At 40.4% G+C, this 16,431-nt stretch overlaps 1 long non-coding RNA gene and 1 pseudogene across 2 annotated transcripts; both read left to right on the top strand.

Moving 5' to 3' along the window:
• Positions 1-7,742: 7,742 nt before the first annotated feature.
• Positions 7,743-8,855, top strand: LOC310738470 (fatty acid-binding protein, liver pseudogene; annotated as a pseudogene). Its single transcript, XR_014538216.1, has 3 exons — positions 7,743-7,812; positions 7,910-8,091; positions 8,697-8,855. The product of XR_014538216.1 is annotated as a fatty acid-binding protein, liver pseudogene (transcript).
• Positions 8,856-15,370: 6,515 nt separating this feature from the next.
• On the top strand, positions 15,371-15,919 carry LOC310738418. Its single transcript, XR_014537086.1, has 3 exons — positions 15,371-15,458; positions 15,551-15,652; positions 15,740-15,919. It is a non-coding gene; the product is annotated as an uncharacterized lncRNA (long non-coding RNA).
• The last annotated feature ends 512 nt before the right edge of the window (positions 15,920-16,431 follow it).

Here is a 16,431-nt window from a genome sequence, read left to right as displayed (position 1 = left end):
ACACTACACTTCACTACACTACACTACACTACACTACACTACACTACACTTCACTACACTACACTACACTACACTACACTTCACTACACTACACTTCACTACACTTCACTACACTACACTACACTACACTACACTTCACTACACTTCACTACACTACACTTCACTACACTTTACTACACTACACTACACTACACTACACTTCACTACACTACACTACACTACACTACACTTCACTACACTTCACTACACTACACTACACTACACTACACTTCACTACACTACACTACACTACACTACACTACACTACACTACACTTCACTACACTACACTACACTACACTACACTTCACTACACTACACTACACTTCACTACACTACACTACACTACACTACACTACACTACACTTCACTACACTACACTACACTACACTACACTACACTTCACTACACTACACTACACTACACTTCACTACACTACACTACACTACACTACACTACACTACACTTCACTACACTTCACTACACTACACTACACTTCACTACACTACACTACACTACACTACACTACACTTCACTACACTACACTTCACTACACTACACTACACTACACTACACTACACTACACTTCACTACACTTCACTACACTACACTTCACTACACTACACTACACTACACTACACTACACTACACTACACTTCACTACACTACACTACACTACACTTCACTACACTACACTACACTACACTACACTACACTACACTTCACTACACTTCACTACACTACACTTCACTACACTACACTACACTACACTTCACTACACTTCACTACACTACACTACACTTCACTACACTACACTTCACTACACTTCACTACACTACACTACACTACACTACACTTCACTACACTACACTACACTACACTACACTACACTTCACTACACTTCACTACACTACACTACACTACACTACACTACACTTCACTACACTACACTTCACTACACTACACTTCACTACACTTCACTACACTACACTACACTACACTACACTTCACTACACTTCACTACACTACACTACACTACACTACACTTCACTACACTACACTTCACTACACTTCACTACACTACACTACACTACACTACACTTCACTACACTTCACTACACTACACTACACTACACTTCACTACACTACACTACACTACACTACACTTCACTACACTACACTACACTTCACTACACTACACTACACTTCACTACACTACACTACACTACACTTCACTACACTACACTTCACTACACTTCACTACACTACACTACACTACACTACACTACACTTCACTACACTACACTTCACTACACTACACTTCACTACACTTTACTACACTACACTACACTACACTACACTTCACTACACTACACTACACTACACTACACTTCACTACACTACACTACACTTCACTACACTACACTACACTACACTACACTACACTTCACTACACTACACTACACTACACTACACTTCACTACACTACACTACACTACACTACACCACACTTCACTACACTACACTACACTACACTACACTACACTACACTTCACTACACTACACTACACTACACTACACTACACTACACTTCACTACACTACACTACACTACACTACACTACACTACACTTCACTACACTACACTACACTACACTTCACTACACTACACTTCACTACACTTCACTACACTACACTACACTACACTACACTTCACTACACTTCACTACACTACACTTCACTACACTTTACTACACTACACTACACTACACTACACTTCACTACACTACACTACACTACACTACACTTCACTACACTTCACTACACTACACTACACTACACTACACTACACTTCACTACACTACACTACACTACACTACACTACACTTCACTACACTACACTACACTACACTACACTACACTACACTTCACTACACTACACTACACTACACTACACTTCACTACACTACACTACACTACACTACACTACACTACACTACACTTCACTACACTACACTACACTACACTTCACTACACTACACTACACTACACTACACTACACTACACTTCACTACACTTCACTACACTACACTACACTACACTACACTACACTTCACTACACTACACTACACTACACTACACTACACTACATTTCACTTTACTTCATTTCACTTCACTGGATTTTCACTTCAAGTTTACAGAAACTCCTTAACCTTTTAAGCACAATTAGTTCTGAACTGTGAGAACATTCCAATAAAAAGTCTTGCTCATATCTGCGTATGTTTTGCTGTTTTGATTCGACTGTTTTAACGTGACAGAAGACTCCTGCTGGCACGCAGCAGTAACAACATTCTAGGGAAGATGAAATATGGGACAAATGATTTTTCATAAGAAGTTGAAATATTTAAAATACCGGAAAAACCAGAAGAACAGAGACTCACGTGAAAGAATAGATTTACACACTGGCCTTTCACCATAATCAATAAATCATATTATGGCACGATATATGGAAATTAACACAACCATCTTTTGTGCTGCAACATATTACCAATTAAAATAATGATTTATTAATTTTTAGTTAAAAATAAATGTCACCAACATTTTTGTGGGTCACACACAGACACACACACACACACACACACACACACACACACACACAGACACACACACACACACACACACACACACACACACACACACACACACACACACACACACACACAGAGCGCAGAGACAATGAGTGTCGACATTCTTTAAAAACAGTAGCAGATACGAGCTGCTGAGGAATCAGTGCTTCTGTGTGAAACACTTTAAACATCTAACGTGACTTTGTTAAACGTTACTTTGTTCTAGTTCTTGGGTCAACAGTGCAAAGTAATGGAGAGTGTGTTAGAGAAGTGAAGAAAAGAGTGCAGGCAGGGTGGAGTGGGTGGAGAAGAGTGATAGCAGGAGTGATTTGTGATAGAAGAGTATCTGTGAGAGTGAAAGGGAAAGTTTATAGGACTGTGGTGAGACCTGAGATGTTGTATGGATTAGAGACAGTGGCATTGAGTAAAAGACAGGAGGTGGAGCTGGAGGTAGCAGAGCTGAAGATGTTGAGATGTTTGTTGGGAGTGACGAGGATGGACAGGATTAGAAATGAGTTTATTAGAGGGACGGCGCGTGTAGGACATTTTGGAGACAAGGTGAGGGAGGTGAGATTGAGATGGTTTGGACATGTGCAGAGGAGGGACATGGGCTATATCAGTAGGAGAATGCTGAGGATGGAGCCACCAGGAAGGAGGAAAAGAGGAAGACCAAGGAGGAGGTTTATGGATGTGGTGAGAGAAGACATGCAGGTAGTTGGTGTGAAAGAGGCAGATGTAAAGGACAGGGGGTATGGAGACGGATGATCTGCTGTGGAGAGACCTAATGGGAGCAGCCGAAAGAAGAAGAAGAAGAAGAAGAAGAGTTCTTGTTATGGCACTTTTTTGCTAACAAAGAAGTATTTATTAATTGTTTTATTTATTCAGGATATATTTTTATTATTGTTTAAATTATTCTTATGAATAAAAGGTTCTTTATGAGAAGGTGATTTATGGTGCTGTCTCACTGGTGATGTTTAATCAGTGGCAGAAAATGACATCATCATTAATCACAGTAGATTTTGGTGTAATATCTCCCACGATAAACAGTAGATGTTCCCAGATCTCCTCACACAAAGCTTCATCAGGTAATGTGCTTTCTGCGTTATGTTAACGTGTTTGTGGATGAAGTCTGAGTAGGCAGCAGATGGATGATCATGGTGAATCGTGTTTCTTCAGAACATTTGCAGGATTCCAGATTTTTCCTCACTGAACTTTGAATTGAGTTTTTTTTGCTTCCTTTTCTAATCAGTTTGCTGAAAGTCGGCAGTTTGGATGTCAAGCTTCTTCCAGTAGAAGTGTTCAGTGTTATCTACTGGAGTTTTGTGATATTCCACCAACACTATTCAGATCTCTGTTCAGTGGAACTTTGTGAGCAACTTGCTGGTTTGCTTCAGTCTTTCTGCATTTCTCCAAAAACCTGGAAGTCTGAACACAAAGATTAGAATTTTTGTCTGGTATTCTGTGGACCACCGTCTGATCTCCACTGTCTGATCTTCACATCAGGTACACCATCTCAGGCAAACAGTGAGATCATTGCAGTGATTACACTTCCTGTCATAATGTCCTTCAGCTTTGTAACTTCTGGAAACTTGGAGAACTCACATCAGCGTCACAACAAACACATGAGTTCTGACTGTTGCTTCTGCTAATGTATGAGGTTTTAGCGGTTGTTTTGTGTTACTGCTGCATGCTGCACACTGAGGTGGCACTTTCTCAGACTTTCCTGGCTGATAAATGATCTTTCACTCCTTCCTCACATTTCACTGCACCCTGACATGCTCATGAATTTCATTCTGCTCAGAATGATGAGTTTGGATGCTTTGAACACGAACCTGGATGTGGAACTGATCTTGGTTTTGATCTTGGTTTTGGTCCTTCTGCTGTAAGTCCATGACCAAGAAACCTGATATGTGATGTTCTGATCAGATATTTCTTCAGCTTGAGGTTATACTCTCTTGCCCTTCAGCAGTTTTCCAGTCTGGCATCATGCTCATGTCATGTCTCACCCCAAACCAGATACCGTCCAGATCTTCAATCATCTGTGCTCCAGCTCTATGGAATAATTCTGATGCTGCTGAAGAGTTACATCTATAGGCGTGTTGAATAAACACAACTTGGAGCTTTTATTTTTGAAACTGATCTGCCAGAACCTGGATGGCATCAAGCAGAGAGCCCACTTTAGCATTTGGCATCTTTACCACAACTTCTTCTAGCATGAGTAGCATGTGGGGTGTGGTGTTGAGTTGCCTTGTGTGCTGAGGCAGATGAGAAGTTTGGGAGGTGGAGCTCAGTGGTTAAGGTGTTAACCTTTTAATCAGAGGGTCACAAGTTCAAATCCCACCACCACAGAGCGGCCACTGCTGGGCCCATGAGCAAGGCCCTTAACCCTCCCCTGCTCAGTTGTAAGTTGCTCTGGATAAGGGCATCTGCCAAATGCATGTTTGTCTAAATGTAAATGTTTGTCTGGCTTGACAGTCGTCACTACGCTACGCACCCAATCAGCTGGCTCTGTTTGTCTTTCTCTGATATTTATGTCTTCCATCCTGTACCGTTCTTCTAAAATTCTTTCTTTCAGTACAACAGGAACTTTTCATGGAGCATGGACAACAGGCTTCACTGGTAAAACTTGAATGTGGTGATCTCCTAACATGCCTCCAAGACCACTGAACAGATGTTTTAATGTTCGACATCTGGATCTCAACAATCTGGAGTTTTTGACCTTCGTACTCACTGATGAGCTGTTTCTGTCCCAGTGTCGACATCTGGTGTCCGGAGTATGTAAATAACTCTCAGATGGATTTATGCAGCTTCTCCATTACGCTCTGTTGTGTTTCTTATCATCAATTTCAAAAATGTTGCAATCTCTAATTACCTCCTCACCGGTGATGTGCAGAAATGTGGAACATTTCAGGTTTCAGTCAGATTTCCATGTAATCACAGGTTCAGTGGCGGCTGTAACGCTGACATTCTTCTCTTAATGCAGATACAACTTCTCACATCAAGGATTTGCACAATTTATACAATAAATCAAACAAGACACCCATTAAATTCATTAAATTTGTATTTGTATTTTGCTTTTAACAAAGGACATTTTCTCAAAACAGCTTTAAGACAATATTTTAAATATAATTTGAAATAATAAATGAAGATGTTCTTTATAAGTGTAAGTTTGTCCCTGATGAACAAGTCGGTGGAGACTGTGGTGAAGGAAAAACTCCCAGAGATGCAGAAGGAAGAAACCTTGAGAGGAACCAGACTCAAGAGGGAACCTCATCCTCATCTGGGTTTCACTGAAAGTCCATTTATTACAGATTAACGATGTTGAGGTGCAGTGATGGAGATCAGAGCAAACTGTAGTCCTGAGTCAGTGTAGCAGACTGTTGATATTAACTACAGTCCTGTTAGATTTTTATCATGCCCAAAACGAAACTTAATTCATGGAGAGATTTTCCATACGACCTGTGATGCTCCGTAGTGCTTTTCTGAGTTCAGGGAAGAAGAAATACACAGCACACAGAATGTAGCAATGTTTCCTCTCTTCAGTTTATTGCAGGTGGCAGACACGTATTTATACACAGGATGATACAGTCCATGCACACACACACACACACACACACACACGAACACGCACACACATATTGGGGAGAAAGCTGACCTAAAGTGTTTCCTGTTTAGACAAGAGGACATACCAGCCCAGATAAAACTCTCTGTTTACCTTACAGACTAACATCGTAAATATCCTATAGACACTGAACGGACAAGGAATGTGTGTGAGATAGTGTGAAAACAGTTTTAACACTAACAAGTCCAAATCCTCAAAGCTCCTGATCTTACTCCAGAAATGTTTATTACTCTCACCGCTTTCACACTTCTTTATTAACACTTTCATTAGCAGAAACTAGTTTAGATGTTCTGAAGACTAGAGAGGAAGCATTCAGGTGGAGCAGAGAAGGTTAGAACATGAAATAATATAGCTAGGATGGTGTGTAAGATCCCAGTGTAGGTCCAGGTGAAAGCTACATCCTAATTTGAGCTGATTAGTAGCAATTACTAGCATAAACTGATCTCAGTAGCCAGTATATATAATTAGGGATTCGTTATCTAGTAGCAGTGAGATCAAATCAAACCTTTTACATTTTATCTACTGAACTCAACCTCTCTGAGCATCATGAAGGTAGCACTGAGGTCAGGCATTGTCCAGGAGACAGCAATCAGGTGTCAGAGTGTGATCTTCACCACACAGGAGTATGGAAGTGTGCCATGACTCCATCACAGGACATTACTTGAGGTCTTAATGCTCACCAGGCTGGAAACATTTACAACCATTTCTGAGGAGCTTCACTTCCACCAGTCCACTGTAAGGCAGAAGATCTGATGATATATCTGGTCACACTTCAGAAGATGTTCAGGTAGAGGGTAGAGGGTTCACACATTGCTGACTATCTACAGCTGGTTCCCCCCAGCGCTGGTGTAAGAGAAGAGAAGTCAAATACAACTATATTATATTTTAATACCTGGTGTTTTTTTCCCTGTCAAATGATAAGAAAATTTCTGAATAGATTTTGATTGTAGGAATCTGCTGATGCAGCAAAAAAAAAAAAAGTGCTGCTGAGTTAGCATTTAGGATTGGAAAGGTAAGCATATTGTTGAGAGGAATTAAACGTGGTCACGTCAGACTGAGAGCTGAAACGTCTATTATAAATAAAAAAACATGAACTTCTTCATCTACTGCTGGATCCGTAACGTTATGAGGAACAGCTACCCTCACTGTTTATCTCGTCTACTGCTACACAATAAACCCTGTGACTGTAAAGCTGTCTGAATTCAATAAACAAACAAACACAATGTGCTCAGCAAATATACAACTTCCTCCTCCCTCTAAAACTCTATAATGAAGTGTATGTGCTTTATGATTGGCTGGTGTTTTTTAGAGAACCAATCAGGAACCTGAGGAAATAATCTCCGCCCCTGATTTACATTGAAACCGTTCTAATATAATAATCCAGGAGAAGTGTAGATCCTATAGCAGTGACGTTCTGGTTTTCCTGAGGAGAAATCTGCTGAGTAATAGATTGGACATGGAGGTGTTTATGGGCAGCTGGAAGCTGGTCAGCAGCGAGAACTTCGATCAGTACATGGACGCTATCTGTACGTTCTCATATCCTGAATTTTCAATTTAGAAAAACACTTGGATGGAAGGATGAATTCTGAGAGATCTTGTGTATGTATTGTTTTTTCTCCACAGGTCTTACAGGAGCAATGAAACGCTACGGCAGTAACATGACCACGGTGGTGATCTTTACACAAGATGGAGAGAATATTGTCATCAAAACCAAAATGTATGAAGACACCAACAGGAGTTACTCCATCTCCTTTAAACTGGGAGAGGAGTTCAACGAAAACACCATCGACTTCAGAGAGTGCAGAGTAAGAACATCTCACACACACACACACACACACACACACACACACACACACACACACACACACACACACACACACACACACACTTAACAGATTGTATTTGCTACATAACAGTAGTTTGGCTGATTTTCCCAGTGTCTCACTGAGAGAACCAGAGACCTAAACACTTCTAGGGAATTGTATTTATGGAGTTTTATGTTGAAATAATGATATTTATTAATAAAAATATGGTTTACACACACACACACACACACACACACACACACACACACACACACACACACACACACACACACACACACACACACAATGTTTTGTATTGAATTGGTGAACGTTCCTGACTCTGAGGAATCATATACAATATTCAACACTCTTCATTTATCAGATCATATTTACCCCACGACCGATTCCAGACCTGTGATCTAAAACTCAGCATTCCATACATTCACATGAATCTTCACTCACAGATGTGAATAAACTGATATCTGCACCAGCTTTAGAAAACTATAACTCCATTCACCATCAGTCCTCCATCAGTCCTCCATCAGTCCTGCTTAATGCACTGTGAGCTCTTTCTCCTGAACTCACCCTGCTGAATCTGTGTGTAGACCGTGATGAACCTGCAGGATGGAAAACTGGTGCAGCTGCAGAAGTGGGATGGTGAGGAAGCCACGATCATCCGCCAGGTCCAGGACGAGAAGATGATTTCTGTAAGAGTCTTTAAACATTTATTACATCATTTTCTTTTCTTTATAAGTTTGTTTTAAATGAACAATTGTTGATTGTATTTTATAGACGTTTATGATCAGGGATGTGGTGTGTGTGCGCATCTATGAGAAGATCTAAATACCTGCTGTGGTGAAGAATGGAAGATGATGGAGACATGGAGATGTTTACTTATGCACATGATTTAAAATCTGGGCTGGAGAGACTTTTTTAAACATATGTGTAAACTGAATAAAGAGTTGAAGGGAATAAGACATGAGTGTGTGGTAGTGTTTTATCTTTAACATCGATTCACTCCAACACATCTTTTGTGACTCTGGATTTGGCATTTGAGATAAACCTTTCACAGCTGTAGGGGTAGTGAGGCTTGTGCAGAAGACGTTTTATTTGTCCTAAATAATTCTCAAAAGGAAATGCTACACATTATCCAAAGGTCTAAAGAGACGATGCTCTTCAGCCAGTCGTGAGTGAGTCGGCTGGTGTATCTTGTAGACTATTTCATGTCTACCACACAGCTGTCCAAAGCAGCATAGAAAAGAGACAAGCAATTCAGGAGCACAAGTGAGACAGAGAAGGTAGAAGCTCAAAATCACAAACTCTTAAAAGAAACTCTCTTGTTGGAGCTTCTGAATTAGTATCCGATTCGAAGTCTGGTGTGTCAGTGGTGTCATTATCAACATCATGCACAGTGGGTGCAGAACCTCATCAGACACTGGACCAGGGAACTCCTCTGTGACTGAATCATTACAGTCTAAACCAGCTGACTCTGAAACCTTGTGGTACTCAACATAAACTTTTACTGCTCCAACACTGTTTTACTCTGTTACACAACTTTGTTTACTGATGGCTTCATTAAATTGTAGTATTTCTGCCTCTGTAGACGTTTTTATTGGTTTAAATTCACGCCTCCTTGACCACCCTGAAGTCATTATTGCTACAAGTCAAGTGGTGCAACAGTTCAGGTTTTTAGAGATTTATTGTATGTCAAACGTTACCTCGTTCTTTTGGGTTCTCTAAAAAAGCATGATATCTAAATCCAAGTCAATTTAAAGAGTTAGACTTCGAAGGACTTCAGTATGGGACAGTTTGTAAATTATATGGCAAATTTTTCCAAGAAACCTAATCTCTTTAAATAGAGGTAGAACACACAAGGCCAAAAAGAGACCAGCACCATCTTACCTCAGAGACCTCATCACATCTTGCACTGCACCACGCTGTCTGAGATCCTCCAGCACTGCTCTACTGGTACCACCTTCTCTCAGAATTAGAGGTAAGTATACTTCAAGGCTCTTTTCTGTTCTGGCACCGAGGTGGTGGAATGAACTTCCCCTAGATCAGGGGTTTTCAACCGGTGGTCCGTGGCCCCCTGGTGGTCCGCGGCGGCATTGCATGTGGTCCGTGACAGCCTACAAAATTTCACTATTAAATTCACTTTTTTTCCATAATTTATTTTTACAAACATTTCCAGAATATTTGCACATTAGTGGGAAAACTGAATTTAATGAAAATATCTAAAATATTCAAACTGACACAGGATAGGCTAGCTTTGCACTTATCAGTCCTATGCTTTGCTAACGTTGTGTTTTGCGTCATATACGTACACATTCATCTTGCGCGTGAAATAGACCAGCATCAGGGCAAGGCTAGAACCAGAGAATTATATGAGGCTGTCACTATGTACCACTAAATCACCACGAATAGACAGACTGTGTGGAAGTCACCACGCCCAGAAATCCCACTAACAGGTAAGGAGTACCCCCCCACACACACACACAATAGTGGGCCGCGGATTACTTGTTAGTCAGAATGGTGGTCCCTGGCACAGAACCAGTTGAAAACCCCTGCCCTAGATGTCTGAACAGCGCAGTCCCTGATTATCTTCAAGCGACGACTGAAGACCTTCATCTTCCTGAGATACTTAAATTAACACTTCCAAGTTTGTAGAATTCAAGAGATATATTTATATTAAGTGTGTAATCTGGTGTAGATTTATTCATTACTAGAGACACTTTTGTACGTCGCTCTGAATAAGGGCGTCTGCTAAATGCTGTAAATGTAAATGTAAATATCACATAAAAATGTTTTAGATTTGAAGTTTTATGATGAACAGTTAAATACAATAAACTAAAAAACCTTTGGAGAAATGTAAAGAGTAACAGAAACACAGGCTTTATAAAGTTTAATGTTTATGCTCATGGGCATCTGGAGAATGTTGTTGGAAATTTGTTTGTCAGAATCTAAAAATAAAATCATGATGCACTTTATTATGATTTAATAAAATATTTATACAAACATAAAGCAGTTAAGGAGTTTCAACAAACATGTTTTTCTCTTAACGAGACTCAAATACACACCTGTATGTGAAACTGATGTACATTCATGAATTCCTCCTTTTCTTTTCTAGGATCCAAGAAAAAAGACAAAAATAAAGATGGAGGGATTGAAGGAAGATGTATTTATAAATTATTACTTCAAGTCCTTTGATTGTATAAGCACATAACCTGTGTGCACTTAAGAGATCTGTCTATAGCTTTGATTAAATATTATATTCTTTATAAATATTAATAAAGTGATTCAAATATGTGACATTTATGTTCATTTAAACTCAAGATTTAAAATTAAACATTGAAATGTAAAACATTTGAAATTGGGCAGAATTGATGTTGCCTCTTGTGCACAGTTATGATGTAATGTATGCTCTTGAGCTTAAGATGACTAATTTAAGGAGACACAATTAAGAAAATTTGAATTACGCATGATCCCATAATCATCAACTACAAATAAATATTAGCTCAATGTCGGCATCATCGCCCCCATTTTGGCGGCTCGCTTTCTTCAGAATTTCAATGTTAATTCAACACACATTAAAACTTTGACATTTTCAGGTGCACTTTTTAAGTGTGTAGGAAAATATATAGTTTATTCAAAAACTTTTTTTTAATCACGTGTATTTCATTACAGCCATAACAATACAATTCAAACACAAGCTTGTAAAACAAAGGAGTCGACAGATAATAAAGGAGATGATTGTTTGAAATACACAGAGACGTGTAAATATATCAAGTCATTCAACACACATGATCTCTATATACAGTAGGAGGAACCTGTTTAATGAGGCATCAGTTAAACTGCTGAGAAGTGCACATGCAAAACCAGAACGAGGTTTTTTTTAATCATTTTCAAACTGCAATAGATGCTTTTTTGACCTGTTTTACCTGAAGTCCCGCCCCTAAGCCAAGGGGATTAGAATAAATCAGGGAAAGCAGCTGATGGCCATCATGGTTTGTAAACACCCCACTGATTGGTATCACCCACTAGCATTCCACAGAGAAAAGCTCACGTGATGTTGTGGACATCGAGAACAAATCAATGTTAGATCGATGTCTCTGTCTGCACTCGTTTGTGCCGTGGGCTTTCATCAGAATTTCAGTGTTCATCCAACATACTTTAAATATTGAAATATCAACCAAAATGCTGGTTTGGATCAAAACTTACAATTGTATCAGTGTAGCCATGTGATCTGGGTTCCTCACTATCACATACCTTCATGAAAAAGACCATGCTAAGGAGAAACACGTTTATCAACCCAATGTTTTTCCATCTTGTCGGTGCTTTTTAGTAAGAACACTGCACTCTAAGAACGTCTGCCTGAGATCTCCTGTGAACCATTAGCATTGTTGAGGAACAGTGATTGCTGTGGAGATGTAATGGTGCAGAAATACTGTTTCCTACAAAACTGTGTCTTGAAGTGTCTAAAGAGGAGATGGTGAAACTTCATCCTGTATTCCACTGAGAATCCATGTGCTACTGAAGGTACTGGAGATGAAGAAGTTGAGACTGAGGGTGCTGCTCTGTGGTGCCTGTAGATAATGTCCACTTGTTTGCATATTTTTTGAACTGGTTTTTAATGGTCCAAAGATTAATGGGATTTGAGGACCTGTGTTCTCCTGTCTGGAGGAGTTACGTGTGATATTTAACCTGAATGTACAAAAGTGTTGCATCTCAATTATAAAGGAAGAAAGCTCAGAGGGCAAGATGTTGGATTAGATGTGAAGGTTCTTAAACTGTTCCTACAAATATATAAACACAGAGCTGTCCAGAATGTCCTCATCACTGTCACTGACTGAACCACAGAACTCCTCCTAATCCTCTTCCTCCTCCTCAGCCTACATGGAGGTCTGATCTCACTAATGTCCCTGTGTCTGAATGAGCACTAATCCCACCCCCACTCCCCCAACATCCAGTGGAAACACTTGGCAGGAGAGTGGAGCTGATGAGATCAGCAGATGGAGGAGCAACCTGAGATGTTCCATACACTCAGGTGGGTCTGATTGTCAGGTGTCCACACACTGCTGTCCATGTGGTGGGCTGGATGTTGTGGAGTCTCCTTAGGAGAACATCAGAGGACAGAAGGAGTTTTAGAGCAGTGAAACACTTTCCAGTTAAATGGGAAGCAAATGTGTGAAAATAGTTTGATATCATATGCAAATGTTGCTGTGAGAACATTCTGATGGAGGAACAAGCATCCACACACACACACACACACACACACACACACACACACACACACACACACACATACATAAACACACACACACACACACACACACACACACACACACACACACACACACACACATACATAAACACACACACACACACACACATATACATAAACACACACACACACACACACACACACACACACACACACACACACACATAAACACACACACACACACACACACACACACACACACACACACACACACACACACACACACACATACATAAACACACACACACACACACACACACACACACACACACACACACACACACACACACACACACATATACATAAACACACACACACACACACACACACACACACACACATATACATAAACACACACACACACGCACATATATATATATATATATATATATATATATATATATATATATATATATATATATATATATATACATAAACACGCACACACACACACTGCACACTACACACACACACACACTACACACGTATGCACACACACACACACACTACACACATATACACACACAAGCACACTACACACACTACACACACTGCACACACACACACACACATATATATATATATATATACATACATAAACACACACACGCACACACACACACACTGCACACTACACACACTACACACAAACTACACACATATACACACACACACATATGCACACACGCACACTACACACATATACACACACACACACACAAAACATACTACATACACACCACACACAAACCATTTTCCACACAATCATGCACACTACACACGCATATGTACACACACAAATTACACACACACAGAACACACTACATACACAGCACTACACACACACACACACACACACACACACACACACACACACACACACACACACGTCGTCTTGTTGTACGCTGAAGTCTGATGGTGGTGAAGTCTGGAATGGGATTTTGATCAGAATGTTGGTTCAGGATTAATATTAAATCTCAGCATGTCGCTGCAGTGGTCAGTGTGTTTGTTTAATGTGGAATGAAGAGTAGATCAGGGTGAAAGACATCATTCCCCTGTCAACATTTTAATAAATGTGTTTTATTGTATTTTTGTATAAACACCATCACGCAGTAAAAGATCTCCTGAGCTTTCTCACACTTTCAGGTTTCCTCCAATCCCTCCAGGAGACACAGTAAACCACCAAATTCAAATCTTCATAAATTATTTCCTTAAACAAATCAGTGTGAAACACAGAAGTGGCAGTTGGAGGTATAAATCAGCCCAAGCAGTGTGGAGAAGCAGTGTGGAGAAGCAGTGTAGAGAAGCAGTGTGGAGAAGCAGTGTGGAGAAGCAGTGTAGAGAAGCAGTGTGGAGAAGCAGTGTGGAGAAGCAGTGTAGAGGAGCAGTGTAGAGGAGCAGTGTGGAGAAGCAGTGTAGAGAAGCAGTGTGGAGGAGCAGTGTGGGGGAGCAGTGTGGAGAAGCAGTGTGAAGGAGCAGTGGAGAAGCAGTGTGGAGAAGCAGTGTAGAGGAGCAGTGTGGAGAAGCAGTGTGGAGAAGCAGTGTGGAGGAGCAGTGTGGAGGAGCAGTGTGGAGAAGCAGTGTGAAGGAGCAGTGTGGAGAAGCAGTGTAGAGGAGCAGTGTGGAGAAGCAGTGTGGAGAAGCAGTGTGGAGAAGCAGTGTGAAGGAGCAGTGTGGAGAAGCAGTGTAGAGGAGCAGTGTGGAGGAGCAGTGTGGAGAAGCAGTGTAGAAGAGCAGTATGGAGAAGCAGTGTGGAGAAGCAGTGTGGAGGAGCAGTGTGGAGAAGCAGTGTAGAAGAGCAGTGTGGAGAAGCAGTGTGGAGAAGCAGTGTGGAGAAGCAGTGTAGAAGAGCAGTGTGGAGAAGCAGTGTAGAAGAGCAGTGTGGATTCTCACTAGACTGAGTCTCAGAACTACAGAAGAAACATGGACATGTTCTTTGGGATCTTGGATCTTTGGGATCATGGACTTCATCGTCGGGATGCAAACCATCATCGTCGGGACGCAAACCATCATCGGGATGAAGAGCAGGACGTTCCAGCTGGGGGAGGAGTTTCAGGAGGAGAGTTTATTTGGCCAGTTTTACAAAGTTAGAAGCTGAAATGTATTTATAAAGTGTATTACACTGAGATGAATCATTGAGAAATAACTTCTTTACATCCTGAACCTTGTTCCTATCAGACTGTGATTAACCTGGATGGAGAAAAACTCATCCAGGTGTATAAGTGTGAGGGTTGTGAGGTCACAGTTCTGCGAGAGATCCAGAACAAGGACCTGATCATGGTGAGAATAAACGAGACTCATGAGTCAGGCTGATGATGGATGTTTGCAGTGAACATGATGTGATGTGTGTGATTGTGTGTTTTACAGACTCTGACGTGTGACGAGGCCACAGCGGTGCTCACGTTTCAGAAGGTGTAAATGTTGGAGAAACTTCCAGCTGTATGTGGCTTCTCCATCATTGAGCAGCCAGAAGAAGAACCAGCTGCAGACAGATGCATGAATCCTGATCTTTATAAACCAAACTCAATAAACAGTTCAGAAAAATCATCAGCTTTACTGTGTTTAATTATCAGTGTGCAGTTATTACACCACACCCCACTGCTGAATCCTGCGATCTGATTGGTCAGAAGGTGATGATTAATTCTCTATAACAGCAGCTCTGATAAATGAGTCTATTACACTACTGTAAATATCATCTGCATTATTTTCTCTTTTCCAGCGCTCTTAACACACCTGCACCGCAAGCAGCTGCTGATTCACCCTCCAGCCACAAGAGGGCGCTGTGGCTTTAATTTATGACCCTCAGAGTCACAGCTCAGGTCAGGAATCAACATAAATTTATGAATCATTTAACTTTCAATTACAGACATGTTTTAACGAATTCTTTAATTCAGTTATTTACTTATTTACTAAATTCATTTATTTTATGAATTTGTACTTATTTTATATAAACCTACACTGCAGGTCTAAAGATTTAGACACACATTTTTCCTGTTTTTTTTATTCACTGCATTTCAGAGTTATATAAAATCTTTTTTCAGGGATGAAGTGATGAGTTT

Source organism: Silurus aristotelis (assembly GCF_946808225.1).
Source record: "Silurus aristotelis genome assembly, chromosome: 15".
NCBI classification, from domain to species: Eukaryota; Metazoa; Chordata; class Actinopteri; order Siluriformes; family Siluridae; genus Silurus; species Silurus aristotelis.
The sequence above is the reverse complement of the archived record's forward strand: the minus strand, read 5'-3'. Positions and strand labels throughout refer to the sequence as shown.